Here is a 14748-nt window from a genome sequence, read left to right as displayed (position 1 = left end):
GAGCCTATCTCTCCCCCTCCCCCTGCTTGTGCTCACTCTCTTGCTATCTCTCTCTCTATTGAGTGAATGAATAAAATCTTTAAAAAACAAAAAGACTATCCTTCTCCAGGGTGCCTGCATGGCTCAGTCAGTTAAGTGTCTGACTTTGGCTCAGGTCATGATCTCAGGGCCCAGCTTCAGGCCCCATGGGCTCTGAGCTCAGTGGGGAGTCAGCTTCTCCCTCTCCCTCTGCCCCCCAACCCCGCCCTGTGCTCATGCTCTTTAATAAGTAAAACCTTTAAAAAACAAAAAACTATCATTTTGTCACTGAAGTGGTCATCATTATGAGCATTCCCTATGGAACTAGACAATAATGTGATTATGTTTCCTTCTTGTTGCTCTGTTCTTCCCCACTGCCTTCACTTTCCTGTCACCTACACATCAGTGTCTAAAAACAACCTGCCAGCCCCACCCTTCCAGGTTGTTTCTTTTCTTCTGTAGTGGTTGGGAAATCAGACGGCCACTCTTGTTAGAACAGTGAGCTAAACACAATTTTTTAAAAAAGAAGAAGAAAGAACAGTGTGCTAAGCGTTACCAGATCTGAGACCCTCAGAAAGCTAAAACACTGGGTTGAGATGCAAGGATTTGGATGTAGTTATTGCTGCGGATCCTGTTTTCAGTAACTTCCAGTTCAGGGCTAAAGTCCAAAAAGACGTTTCTATTACTGTGATGCTGCACGCAGAGCTCCGTGTTTTGCCCTTCTTCTGTTTGTGAGCGGCCCTGAGGAGCCCCACTTGGCCTGGGAACTTCGCCTCCACGGGAGCTTCAGCAAGAAGGATGAAATGTATGGCCCCATGATACTGACACCGAGCTGGCATCCTTCAAGTTTCTGGAACCCTTTACAGACTTCAGCCTCCTGTCACAGCACCATGACGGCATCTGTGACCATGGCCACTTGACAGTATGACCAACTGGACCCTGAAAGGAGACGCAGAGCCACATCAGGCAGACTGCCACCAGGGGCACAGGACTGCCGGTGCCATCATGGGGCAGCTCTGCCAGGAGCCCGGAGGGTGAGGTCTAGACAGGGCCACGGGGCCTGTGTTTTCAGCTGTTCTGAGCAATGAGCTCACGCTGCATTTTTCACCCCATGGGCTGTGACCCATTACTAGGTTATGAAATCAGTTTAGTGGGTCACAACCAGCAAATTTCTTTTAAAAAAAAAGTAGAACAGAAAATATCCAAGTGCATCACATACAGTGAGGATGTTATTTTTATAAAACTTTTGCTTTGGTTTTATATATCTGCATGTAGGTGTGTGGTGGTTGGGACACAAGATGGATTTCTCACAGGCAGTGGTGGTCAAGGAAGTCTAAAATGCGGTCATCTAACACACATCCATCCCACAGCTACATCTTCCTGAGACCCAGCCCTGCCACCTCCCCACCCCGATGAGAAGTCCAAAGGAATCCGTTCAAGGTCCTAAAATTGGCCTCACCTGAAGGCACAGGAGTAAAGGAAGCATTCTTGGGGGAAGTGGGGCTTGCTGTGGCGTGAGCAGGAATAGGGAGGGGGCAGCAAGGGCAGAAGGAAAGGCATGGGCAATGTACTCTGGTAAGAAGGAGTGGGGTAAACACAGGGCAGAGAAAGGCCTGTGGGGGATAGCTATAGACACCTGCATTCCTGGGGAGGTAAACTGAGGGGCTAAGGCTAGAGGAGTGGGAGTTTCTGATTTGATTCCAAAGACCTATTTTCAAAGTTACCTTTGGGGACACTAGAGAGTGGGAGAGTTGAGTGGGGTGGTACCCAGCCCAGTGCCCCTATCTCTCAGTGAGAGTGCTTGCTTTTCTTTTGTCAATTTAAATTTAACGTTTAATTGATTAAAATGAAAAATTCAGTTCCTCAGTTATACTGGCCAGTTATCAAACTCTCAATAGCCACATAGGGCTCATGGCCATCACGTTGTATAGCACAGAACATTTTCACCAGTGTAGCAAGGTCTACTGGACAGGGGTGGTCTAGAATGAGCAAATGATTAATTCATTCCAGGATTGCCTTCCCTCAGGAATCCAACAACTTCCATTATTTCTATTATCCCTGTAGTTCTAAATGCAAATGTCTCTGGGAGGGGTACTGGAATGACCTAAATTTTTACCAAAGAGTAACTGATTGATATTAATGGCCTGAAGAAAGCCAGAGCCTTAGAACCCATCCATCATAGACTGAGTATGTGACAGCATGCAGGATGAAGGGGTGTCAGAAGACGCTGCCCTAGCTGGGTGTGCAGTCTGAGCATATTGAAGGTAAGGACAAGCTCCTCTATCGGGAGATGTGGAAAACTTTGAGAACTCTGAGGAAGTCACCCACAGTTATTAATCCTCTTCAAGGGAGAGTTTATTCCCAAAAAGTCCTCAGTAAGGGGGTTATTACACAAGAAACAAGCACTTCTCTATTTCTAAGGAGGGAGTAAGAAAGAGTGGACACAAGCCTTCCCAGAGGTGGATGCCTATGAACTTGGCCATCTTCTGCCCTTAACATTTGCTCTGTAACTAGGTCCATGGCTCTATCTCCTTTAAACCAATGACTCCCTGAAAAATACCATTGGCCCAGGCCTAGAGCCCCAAATACTAACTTGTTATTTCTACCAGGAGCCTCCATCAGCAATCCCAAGGAGAACTGTAACACTCTCTGGCCCTCCATCCCCCTGCCCTGCTTCCTGTATTCTGGTTTCTGGCTCATCCTCCACCTGCTCACTCCATCATCCAGGTCAGCACCCTATGAGTCACCCCAGACTCCTCCCCTTCCTTCCTTGCTCCCCACCCAAGGTCACCACATCTTGGCCACCTTTCCAGTCTGCCACGAATCTGCCCAGCTCTGACCCCTCCAGCCCTCAGAATCACAGGGGCCACCCACTGGTCTTTCTGCTTCCCGTCAGGCCACCTCCAGCCCAGTGCTTCTTAATCACAGATAAGAAACAGAATACCTTGGAGAGGTGTTTAAAATATAGATTCTGACTCAGTAGATCCGGCCAGGTTGAGCACGTGTATTTTGCAGAAGTGCCCCAGGTGATTCTGTGTGTACCCTTCATTAAGAATCACTGCCACCAAAAAAAAAAAGGAATCACTGCCACCTCCTCCTCCTCATTATTAATAACAACAAAAACAACAATTAACATTTCTTATGCACTTACATGTACCGCCTCATGTAATCCTCATGACAATCTTGTGAAGTAGGAGCCATCATCTACTCCGATTTTACAGGTGCTGAAACTGAGGCACAGAAGACCCATGGCTAGTGAGAGGAGGACCAGAACATAACCCACCACTCCTTCCCATTCTGCTCTCTACACCACTATATAGACCTGACTTGAAGTGTGGCTCCCTTAATACCCTTTAAAGACAGTTCTAGAAAAAGATGGGAGGGGTACTTGGATGGCTCAGTCAGTTAAGCATCTGACTCTTGATTTCTATTGAGGTTATGATCTCAGGGTTGTAATTAAAGGGCTGGAGCTCCCGCTCAGTGGGGAGTCTTCTTGAGATTCTCTCTCTCCCTCTTCCCCCCCACCCCAGCACTCTCTCTAAAATAAATAAATCTTAAACACACACACACACACACACACACACACACACAAGAGCGGCACCTGGATGGCTCAGTCCATTAAGTGTCTCCCTTCAGCTCAGGTCATGACCTTGGGGTCCTGGGTTCAAGCCCCACATCAGGCTTCCTACTTAGTGAGGAGCCTGTTTCTCCCCCCTGCTCCTGTTTTCTCTCACTCTCAAATAAATAAATAAAATCCTTAAAAATAAAAAATATTTTTTTTAAAAGATAGGAGCTTAGGGACACATTCATGATTTCCCTCTTCATCTAATCTCCCACCACAGCTTCTTTTTTTAAAGATTTTATTTATTTATTTGACAGACAGAGATCACAAGTAGGCAGAGAGGCAGGCAGAGAGAGAGGAGGAAGCAGGCTCCCCGCTGAGCAGAGAGCCTGATGTGGGGCTGGATCCCAGGACTCTGAGATCATGACCTGAGCTGAAGGCAGAGGCTTTAACACACTGAGCCACCCAGGCACCCCAACCCACCACAGCTTCTTAACTCTACAAGAAATATTTTGATCACGGTGGTGGTTATAGAGTATACACATTATAAATATTCACGAGATATAGCTTAGGATTTGTAGCTTTCTTGTATGTTCATTAGTCCTCAATAAAAAAGATTCTGGAAATAGTCACTTAAAAAGAAAGAGAAAAAGAAGAAAGGAAGGAAGGAGAGAGAAAGAAAGAAAGAAAGGGAGAGAGAGAAAGAAGGAAAGGAAAGGAGGGAAAGAAAAGAGGGAGGGAGGGAGAGTAAGGAAGGAAGGAAGGAAAGAAGGAAAAAAGGAAGATAAGAAAGGAAGGAAGGAAGGGAGGGAGGGAGAAAGAAAAGGGAAGGGAAGGGGAGAAAAGGAAAGAAAAGAAAAGAAAGAGGGTGGGAGGGAAAGAAAGAAAGAGGGAGGGAGGGAGGGAAGGAAGGAAGGAAGGAAAGGGGGTGAGGGAGGGAGAGAAGGAAGGAGGGAAGGAAGGGCCAAGCAAATGTGAAATAGGTAAAAACATGCATGCTCAGAAGAAACTAGGAAGAAGCCATTACAATGCTGGTGATTATGAAGATTTCTTTCTGGAATAACACATTTAAAAACAGATTAAGAAAAGATCCCCAGAGCTAACCCACAGGAAATCCTTAGAGAAGACCAGGATTGAAGAGGGCACTGCCTAGAGGCAGGGTGCCCTGCAAGATGGACAGGAAAACCCCAGTATAGGATGGTCGGGCTACAGCAGGGAGCATACGGCTAGACATACAGCAGCCACAGCAGCAGAGACACAAGAGCTCTGAAGGTCCATAGGGCTGTCTTTGGGTCAGAGACTATGGAATGTCCCACATGGAGGTCAATGGGAGGGAAGGGCTTCTTCCTTAAAGAGGTCAGGTGATTTCTGCATCATGAAGAAAGTCCAGCCCCATCAAATCCAGCTCCAAATCCAAATGTTTGGTGCTTATGAATATAAAGGACTCCACTGGGATGACCCATCTTTTTAGCTCTACTGCGTAGTCCAAAGGAGGAGGACTTAGCACATTGATTTTGAAGTCTACCTTAACAGAACAAAGAAAATTCTGAGAAAAGCAGTGTGATGGCATATACCTCACACTAGCATCTATCAAGCTATATTAAAGAAAAGGTGATCAAAACAGAAGGTACTGGTGTATGAACAGATCAATTCACTGGAACAGACCAGAGTCCTAGAGCAGACCCAGGTATGTGTGGAAATGTACTGTAAGATGAAGTCAGTATTTCAGATCAGGAGGCTAAGGACAGATATTTTAATCATTACTGACTAGGAAAAAGAAGTTAAACTCTTAACTCTCAGAATTTACCAAAATGTGACAAATTCCATATAGGTTAAGAATTAAATGTAATTTTTTCCTTTTTTACTTATAAAAGTAAATTGTTAAAAAGAAACCATTTAAGTATTGAGAATTGATATGAACATATAATTCTGCAGCAGAAAAAAAATTTTTTTTCTAAGCCTGACACAAAGACAGAAACATGGGCTCCGCCTAGACATCCAAATACCAATGAGTTCTCTCCACCAGGAACCTCCATCAACAATCCCAAGGAGGATTATAATAACCTCCACCCCTGCTCCCCACCCTAACGTTTTCATGTATTTCTGATTCTGGCTCATCCTCCACCCGCTTACTCTGCCATCCAGATGAGTACCTTTGAATCACCCCAGACTCTTCCTGCTCCCTCCTCATTACCCCCTCCCAAGGTTACCATTTCTTAGCCACCTCTCATTCTACCTTGAACCTGTGCAGCTTGATCCTCACCAGCCTGGCCCTAACTGGCCTAGGATGAGTGGGCCTCATCCTACCACCCTGTTACCAGCTCAAGAACTGCCCATGGGCCTCTCTGCTTCTAGTCACAGCCACCTCCAGTCCAAAGGCTTGGAAAGCCTATAAAGACCACCTTGATTGCATGGACATTTTAGATTAATGAATACTTAAATATGCAAATAACAATCTTGGATAAACATTTGTTATATAAGAAAGACAAAGAGTTAATACCTTGAATATATATCAAGTTCTCCTTTAAATCAAAAAGACAAAAAAAGAATAAGCCACACTAAGTAATAATAAAACACTGAACAAATGAAATGAAAAAATATATACCAATAGAAAACTAAATAAAGCACATAATCAATCCTTCAAAAGAGAATTACCAATGACTAATTGGCCTGTAAAAAAAAAAAAGAGTCCCACTAATAAAATAATAATTTTTTAAAAAGAAAAGCAAAATAAGGCAGCAACAATAAATTACTATTTTTGCTTATCAAATTTGCAATTAAAAAAAAGTAGGGGTGCCCAGGTGGCTCAGTCATTAAACGTCTGCCTTCGGCTCAGGTCATGATCCCAGAGTGCTGGGATCAAGCCCTGCATTGGGCTCCCTGCTCAGCGGGGAGTCCACTTCTCCCTTTTCTACTCCCCCTCCTTGTGTTCCCTCTCGCTGTCTCCGTCAAATAAATAAATAAAATCTTAAAAAAAAAAAAAAAAAAAGGTAGTAGTCCCTAATACTGGGAAAGCTGCAGGCAAAGAGATGCTCTCATAAGACTGGGGTAAGAGCCTAAGTTGATCTGTCCTCTCTGGAAGGCAACTGGGCAATATAAAATATGAACCCATTGAAAGTGTGCCTATTTTTTGACCTACCAATTGTACTTCAAGACTGTATCCTAAGAATTAAAATAAGGATTACACAAAGTCAGTATTTTATAGAAGCCTTACTATTAGTAACCCAAGGGGCAATAATAAGGGATTAGTTAAATCATGGTAGGTACACAGTGAAATACTACTGATGCATAAGAAGTGTGTTTATTGTCAAGGAAAACTGTTTACAATATATTGCTAAATACAAAAAGCAAGGCACAGAACTGTATGTATGAGATGAACCCGGTTATGTAACAAAATACATGTGTGTACACATCCACATATGTGCACAGAAAAAAGGTCTTTAGGCATGTAACCAAAATAATAACACATACCACTGACTAGTATTAATCGTATGACTTCTTACTTCCTTCTTTGTTCTTTGTGTTTCCCACTTTTAAAAGAACCATGGTGGTGTGATATAGACCTCCTTCCCTACCATCTGCCTGGTGGGGAATCCCTGTCCAGAATTCCCATTTGACTCTGAGCATCTACATCCCTTACGCATGACATATATGGTATTTCTTATGCTTCTGTTCAACTTTTCAAACTTAATCTTGTCTCTTCAATTCTCTAGACAGTGGGTAAGAGTCTTACAGTGCCTACAGGTTCTTGGCAAATGGCTCAAGAAAGACCATGTCACCTCTGTGCCCATGATCCTGTGGGTTACCTGAGCACAGACTGGTCGGCTCCACAGGTGTGGCATTCAAGCTCAGCTCCAGGCCAGGCTTGAGGCTGCATGTTGTGGGCCAGCTGTCAATTTCGTCCCATTGAAGATGCTTATTGTTGCTGCTCATTATTGTTGAGTGACAAGGCTGTTTGTTTAAAGCACAGGTTACTGCCCCCACACCCAGAGGCAAAGCCAATCCTATGGCATCCTATAATTAATGAACCAATAAGTATTTCCTCTGGCTTTGATCCAACAGATCCCCTCCCACTTCTTCCACCACCCTCACCCCATTTACAACTTCCCACCTTGGCTACTGGAGGCCTCCTTTGGAAAAGCAGCCCCTTCATCAAAACTATGGGCCTAATCAGAGGAGTCCTGTGTCCCTGGTGTCCCAAGCTTGACTCACCAGCTCTTGCTTGTCCTCCTGTGTGATCAGGTCTGTTCTCATATTTAAGCAAGTCTGCCACCCAAGCAGTCCAGCCTATAGTATGAAAGAGCCCTACGAGACCACTGTAGGAAGGACACAGGATTTTTTATGCAAAGTCACTAAGTTAATTTTCATGGTTGTCCATAATCTCTGTAATCAGTACTCACTTCGGTTAAACTGAGTGGAGGAAAAAAATACAAAAGCCATCAGAAATGGGAGAGTCAGAATCGGGAAGTAAAGATCAGTCCCGCTTTTTTTCCCTCCTTGTATAGCTATGAACAATCCCTGGTGCTCCCAAGGTTCTAGAAGTAGCAAAGAAGGGAGGGAGGTTCTGTGCTTACCATGAGCATTTGCAGAGGCTCCATGGAGACTGAGCCTAGACTGCCACCATGGGAACCTTGGACTAGGTACTTTACAGCTCCATGCCTCGGCTTCCCCATTTGCAAGATGAGACGATAATAGTGGAACCCGCCTCACAGACCTGTGAGGATTAAATGAGTTAATGAAGATAAAGCATTTAGAACAGCTGCAAGCTACAAGAGAACAAGACATAAACGTGTTCGGCACTGTTAACAGAAGGAGGAGCCACATGGTGACAGTCAGGTTGGGCACTGTCTAGCCTCCACAGCCAATGGTTTCTCAGCCTCAACTCTAATAACATTTTGGGCTGGTGACTCTTCCTTGTGAGCAGCTGTTCCGTACACTGAAGGATGTTTAGCAGTAGCCCTGGCCTCTTTCTACCCACTGTATGCCAGTAGTACCCTGCTAACCCTCCCACATACCAATTTGTGACAACCAAAAATAGCTCCAAACATTGCTAAATGTCCCCTGCTAGTGGTGTTGGGGCAAAATTGCCCCCTTTCAGACCACCGATACAGTCCTATAAAAGCCACTATCAGAGGGGCACCACGCAGACTCAATAGAGCACCAACTCTTCTTTCGTAGAGGGGACAGGAAAAGGGAGAGAAAGAATCTTAAGCAGGCTCCATGCCCAGCACGGACAGAGCCTGATGCAGGGCTCAATCTTGCAACTCTGAAATCATGACCTGGGCCAAAATCAAGAGTCAGATGCTCAACCTACTGAGCCACCCAGGTGCCCCTAAAGCACGTGACTCTTGATCTCGGGGTCATGAGTTCAAGCCCCACATTAGGTATATAATTTACTTTTAAAAAGGTAGTGGGGAGGCGCCTGGTGGCTCAGTTGATTGGATGGCTGCCTTTGGCTCAGGTCATGATCTCAGGAGTCCTGGGATTGAGCCCTACACTGACCTCCCTGCTCAGCAGGAAATCAGCTTCTCCCTCTCTGTCCACCCCACCCCCTGCTTGTGCTCTGTCTCTCTCTCAAATAAATTAATTAAATCTTAAAAAAAAAAAAAAAAAGCCACTGCTATGGAGAAGCTATGCCACACACTCCACAGGTCTGTTATGGATCCAGGACTGAAGGTCCCACCATGGGGCCCCTTGTGGCTTGATGTAGGAGCTGCAGGTGGGGAAGTACAGAGCAGCCAGTTCTATTTCTGTAGGTGGCTGCCATTTTCTTTCCAGGCAGATGGAATGGGAAACTGGGGCCTATTCTAGTCGGAAGGTGCCCTCACCCCCGAGAGACTAAGAGGGTGTAGACAGAAAGGGAGTCCAGGAGCTGACTTCTCTGGCAGCTTGTGTCTGTGGCCTTGAGAGGCCTCACGAGAGCCCTATAGAGCCCTCACGAGAGCCCTATAGAGCCCAGAAGGGAGAAGGCCATAGAGGATTCAGACCTAAAGCCCTGGCTATGGCAGAAAAAAGGTTCTCACTTAGTGAGGCCTCTGGGCCCAGGAACCTCTGCAGCCCCTCTGTTTTCGGGAAACAAGCAGGCTCTGCACTTGATTATGAAAAGAAACACATTACTCTTTTCATAAAACAACCTCCTGAACATTCAGCACTATTAAAGCTTAACATGCATTTATTTTGACACAGGAGGTGCTACAAATGTATTCTATATTATTCTATATATATTCTATAATACTCTGTATTAGCACAGGTGCACAGCATCTACACAGGGCCTGTGGTGTACTAATCTAGAGTACAGGCTTGGGACTGCACTGTGCAGTCCAAATCCCAGATCAACAACCTACCAGATATGTGACTACAGCAAAGTTATTGATCTGTTTCTGACTTAATTCAATCATTTGTGAAGCAGGGGCAATAATTAGGGCCCATGTCACTGGATTATAAGGGTTATGTGACTTATTACATGCAAAAAATAATGTCTGTGGTCAACAAATGATAGATATTATTATGTTCATTGTGCCCTTAACTGCTAATAGCTAAAAATTTGGAAGTTTACGCCAATCAACTGGTTACATACGTGTGACACATCTATTCTACAGAATACTGGGCATCATTAAAAAAAATGAAGTCGAACTGTATCTACTTAAATGACAATTCATGCAATAATATCAAATTGCTAAATAAAGAATCAAATATGTTGCAGATAAGTATACATAGTTTGGGATTGTTTGTATATAAAAAGAGCTATATAGAAATGGATACATATCTTTTGAGAGGAAGATTTCTGGAAGAACCATCAAGAAGCTGTTATTGGGGCGCCTGGGTGGCTCAGTTGGTTAACTGAGGTGGATCAGGTCATGATCCCAGGGTCCTGGGATTGAGCACCATATCAGGCTCCTTGCTTAGTGGGGAACCTGCTTCTCCTTCTCCTTCTGCCTGACACTCCCCTAGCTTGTGCTCTCTCTGTCAAATAAATAAAATCTGAAAAAAGAAGAAGAAGGAGGAGAAGGAAAAACCGTTAGCAATAGTTCTATCTAGAGAGTAGGAACAGAGGACTGGAGAACTTTTGCTTTCTCCTTTGGTACTGTTAAAATTTTATACTATGAGCATGTATGTTTTTGAAAATAATATTGTTTTGTATGGTTTTATGTATTCATTTGTCAGAAAGAGAAAGCACAAGCAGGGGCAGCGGCAGGCAGGGAGAGAAGCAGGCTCCCTGCTGAGCAAGGAGCCCGAAGCTGGGCTGGATGCCGGGATCCCAGAACCCTGGGATGATGACCTGAGCTGAAGGCAGACACTAACTGACTGAGCCACCCAGTCGTCCGATATTGTTTTTTTTTTAAAAAAGAACAAGATAAATTTGTATCTACTGATGGAGAAACATTTTTAAGATATAGTGCAATTTTTTTTTTAATAGCACAAGCCATAGGAATAAATCTCAGTTCACAAATTCAAGTGTGCAGGACACCAAACTCAACTCAAATGTTTATGGTAAGCTCCCATCATACCAACAGGAAACTCAACTGTAGGTGTATCTGAGTTCTCCTGAATACTGAGAAGTTCCAGGCATGGAGCAGAGGAGGTGGCTGTGAAGCTGGCTGAAGCCAATCTAATAGCCTCTGTTGCTCTCTGCCACCCATGGGCACCCAAGAATCTTGGACCAGGCTGACTGTGTCCCTACAGCTTGGTGGCCACCCCTCTCTGGGATCTTATTCCTGCCTGCCCAGGTGATCTGCTAGAAGGCAAGTGGGACTCTGGAGACCACAGATCTTTCTGCCCTGTCTCTCCTGCCCTGAGCCAGTCTGGGGAGGAGAGGTCTGCAAAGAACTGCAAAGAACTGGGGGTCTTTCCACTCCCGATGAAATCCTTCTTTCTCGTTTCTAGTCAAGGTATTCAGTCTGTGCAAGAGAATCCTTTTCCTTCAATGAGCTATTCCACAAACCCTAAAGTTCTCATAAGTACCTAAGTTTTTGGCACACAAAAGCCAGAGACACCTGAAACTTGATTCTATTTTCTAATCTGGGGAGCTAGCTCGGGAGGAAATGAGCTCCAGGAATATGAGAGTGGGAAAGGGGAAAATCCAAGAGGAAAGAGATTTCTCAAATATTATGCCAGCCAAACTTATGCATAAACATGGAGCAAAAAGTCTGAACATTCCCACCAAAAAATTAACAGTATCTACCAGTAGGGTAAGCTTTTAGGATTGGGAAGGGCTAGAACGGGGGCTTTACCTTTTCACTTTATGTATTTCTAAACTGCTTTTTTTTAAGTTTTTATTTATTTATTTGACAGAGATCACAAATAAGCAGAGAGGCGGAGGGGGGGGAGCAGGCTCCCCACTGAGTGGAGAGCCCGACGTGGGGTTCAATCCCAGGGCCCTGAGATCATGACCTGACAGAGGCTTCAACCCACTGAGCCATCCAGGTGCCCTGCTTTTATTTTTAATGATGAAGCTCTATTCAATATTGCTTGTATCACTTACTATTTTAAATATATAAATACACATATATTTTTTCCCTCCAGGCTAGAGCTGAAGGGTGATGCGGGTCACACTATTTAGCCTACCAAAGGGCAGAACCTTGGGGAGTATATGTGCATGAAGAGTTGCACTTGTTAGGAAAGAACTCTTCCGAAGGGAAGGAGACAAGCACAGTGACCTGAACCAGGGCCAAAACTTTGCTCAGTGGAAAGGGGGAAGTAATTCTGAGCTGAAGTCGTAGTTGTGACGTACACATATCTGTGGGACCAAACCTCAAGGATCTGTGAAGCACTGGGGGTGCCAGCAGTCTCCCAGCCCCACTCCTACAGTGGAGCCAGCTGACCTTGTGCCAGCAGGGGTGTCCATGGCTCCCAGCAGGCGCGGGGTGTCTAATGGGTGTGGCGATGTCCAGCAGAACTGATAGCTCCATGGGGTGTGACAGGGGCAAAGGGAGGTTGCGGAGTGGAGGAGGGGAAGAGATAGCTGGGAGTGGGAGGGTGTAGCTGTCTAACCTTATCCAACAGCGCCGGGGAGACACACACCCTGGGGACGCCCAAAATGCTCACGGGGTGAGGGTGTGGGAGGTAGGCAAGACCTGGAATTCTGCACTGGCAGGTGGAGCAAGAGTCAGAGATACATGGATGTATCTCTGATACATCAGAGATACGTGGATGAGTTCTAATGATGTGACAAGTGCACAGGTGTGCAGGTGTGTGCACAGGCCGGGAGCACAGAAGAGGGAGCCACAAAGTCTCCATGGGAGGGAGGGGTCAGGAAGGTCTCCAGAGTCAATTGACATTGGTAATTCAGAGTGGGTGGGAAGGGCAGAAGGCAGGAGGAACTGCACGTGCAAAGGCCTGGAGCTGTGGGGGAGCTAAACCAGAGGCTGGGGGAACTAACTTAGACTACCTCAGACTCAATACAGGGGAGTAGTCAGTGAGGCTACGTAGATTGGGTTCCATGATAAGGAATTTGAACTTTATCCTGCTGGCAATGGTGAAGCTCAGAAGAGGGCTTTTATGCAGGGAAATGAGATGAACAAATTACCAGGCAAATTTTTCACCACCACACTCCCACTACTCCTAGCTAACTCTCACGGAGTGTGTAGTCTCAGAGTGTTGCTTCCTCCAGGAAGTGTTCCTTCACCACCTTTTGGGCTCAGCGAGCCCTCAGCTCAGGCTTCTAGAGGCTCCCAGGCACTGCCCTCTCTTCCTTCCCCATCACGTTGTGTCTTGATCACCTGTGCCCTGTACTTTCTTCTGTCCCCTCATACACTGCGAGTGCTGGATGCCAAGGACTACACCTATTGTGTTCTATGTTCTATCCCCAGCATCCCACACAGGGCCTGGCATGATAAGTATTCAATATGTATTTATTTAATAGGAAATTTATTAGGAGATAAATTTATTTAGGAAATTTAATAGGAAATTTATTTAATAGGAAATAAAACAACAACAAGATATTCGTGAGAAGATAATCTTGTGGTTTCCAGCCAGAGTTGCAGATTACAAATTGGAAAGGGGAGATGAGGGGGCCCAGGGAGAAGGTTCAAGCTATAGTTTTGTTAAGGAGCGATGAGGGCCTGACCTGAGGCAGTGGTGGTAGAACTGGAGAGCAGAAAAAGATTGAGAAAATCTTTAGGAGGCAGCACTGATAGGCTTGGGTGATTAGATGAGAGAAGTCAGGGGATCAGATAAGGAGAGGAGGGCTCCTCGGCTTCTGGCTTAAGCAGTGGGTAGATGACAGATTAACCAAGACTGGCTATTCTGGACGAGGAGGCAATGTGTTGGGGAAGATGATGAAATCAGTTTAGACATGTTGACTTTGACATGCCTGTAGGGCATACAGGTGAAGAGGTCCCAAGGGCAGCTGGAATCACAGCGCTGGAGCTCTGGACAGACTTCTGGACTGAAAATAGAGATTTGGGAGTTGTCAGCCTACAGGTGTGGCTTAAGATCAAGGAGGGGATAAGATAGCCCAGCGAGCAAAAGAGAAGGAAAAACAACAAGGAAGATCCCCACCTCTAAGAGGTAGGCTGGGGGCGGAGAGATATGGAGGGGAAAGAAGACAGAAGAAAGGAAGAGAGCACTATCAGAAGGGAAAAGTGGCTTCAAGAACTAGTAAAAACCGTCTGTGTGTGTAGAACCCTGGCTCCCCTTAACAGCTGAGAAAATTGAGGTCTAGGGATACCCAGGTGTTCAAAGCCACAAACTATTATGGCCCACGATCACACACACTGGTGCCTCTCAAATTATGATCCCTGGAGTCCTGGGGGTCCCAAAGGCCCTTCCAGTGTGGCCCAAGAGGTAAAGACCATTTTTATAATAATACTAAGAACTTTTTTGCTGAGAACTCACCCAGTTGACATTTGAACTGATAATACAAAAGCAACAGTGGGTAAAACTGCTGGGGACTTAACACAAATCACTGAAGTCATATTCTTCACCCCAGGCACTTTGGTTTAACAAAAAGGATAGCTTCACACAAGAATGCCCACGATAGAACAATAATTACTGATTTTTTAACATGACCCTTGGGATGCCTGGCTAGGCTATGACTTGTGATCTCAGGGTTATGAGATTGAGCCCCACGCTGGGTGTAGAGATTACTTAAAAATAAAATCTTTAAAAAAAAAAATGAGGGGCGCCTGGGTGGCTCAGTGGGTTAAGCCTCTGCCTTCGGCTCAGGT

The 14748-nt window shown here is 45.3% G+C and overlaps 1 protein-coding gene across 22 annotated transcripts in view; it reads right to left on the bottom strand.

Moving 5' to 3' along the window:
• ASPRV1 (aspartic peptidase retroviral like 1) overlaps positions 1-14748 on the bottom strand; it is a 116777-nt gene that overhangs the window by 35701 nt on the left and 66328 nt on the right. For 17 of the 22 annotated variants that reach the window (XM_045978760.1, XM_045978766.1, XM_045978765.1 and 14 more), the window contains 3 exons: positions 8155-8294; positions 3170-3248; positions 2963-3076 (listed from right to left, as the gene is read on the bottom strand). The gene's annotated coding sequence lies outside the window, so the exon portion shown is untranslated. Of the gene's footprint in view, positions 1-2962; positions 3077-3169; positions 3249-4816; positions 5102-7359; positions 7532-7792; positions 7897-8154; positions 8295-14748 lie in introns of all 22 variants that reach the window. The other 5 variants (XM_045978772.1, XM_045978771.1, XM_045978776.1 and 2 more) reach the window with 5 other exon arrangements.

This window comes from Meles meles, chromosome 15, assembly GCF_922984935.1.
Source record: "Meles meles chromosome 15, mMelMel3.1 paternal haplotype, whole genome shotgun sequence".
Lineage (NCBI taxonomy): Eukaryota > Metazoa > Chordata > Mammalia > Carnivora > Mustelidae > Meles > Meles meles.
Note: the sequence above shows the minus strand (reverse complement) of the source record. Positions and strands in the feature narration are given on the sequence as shown.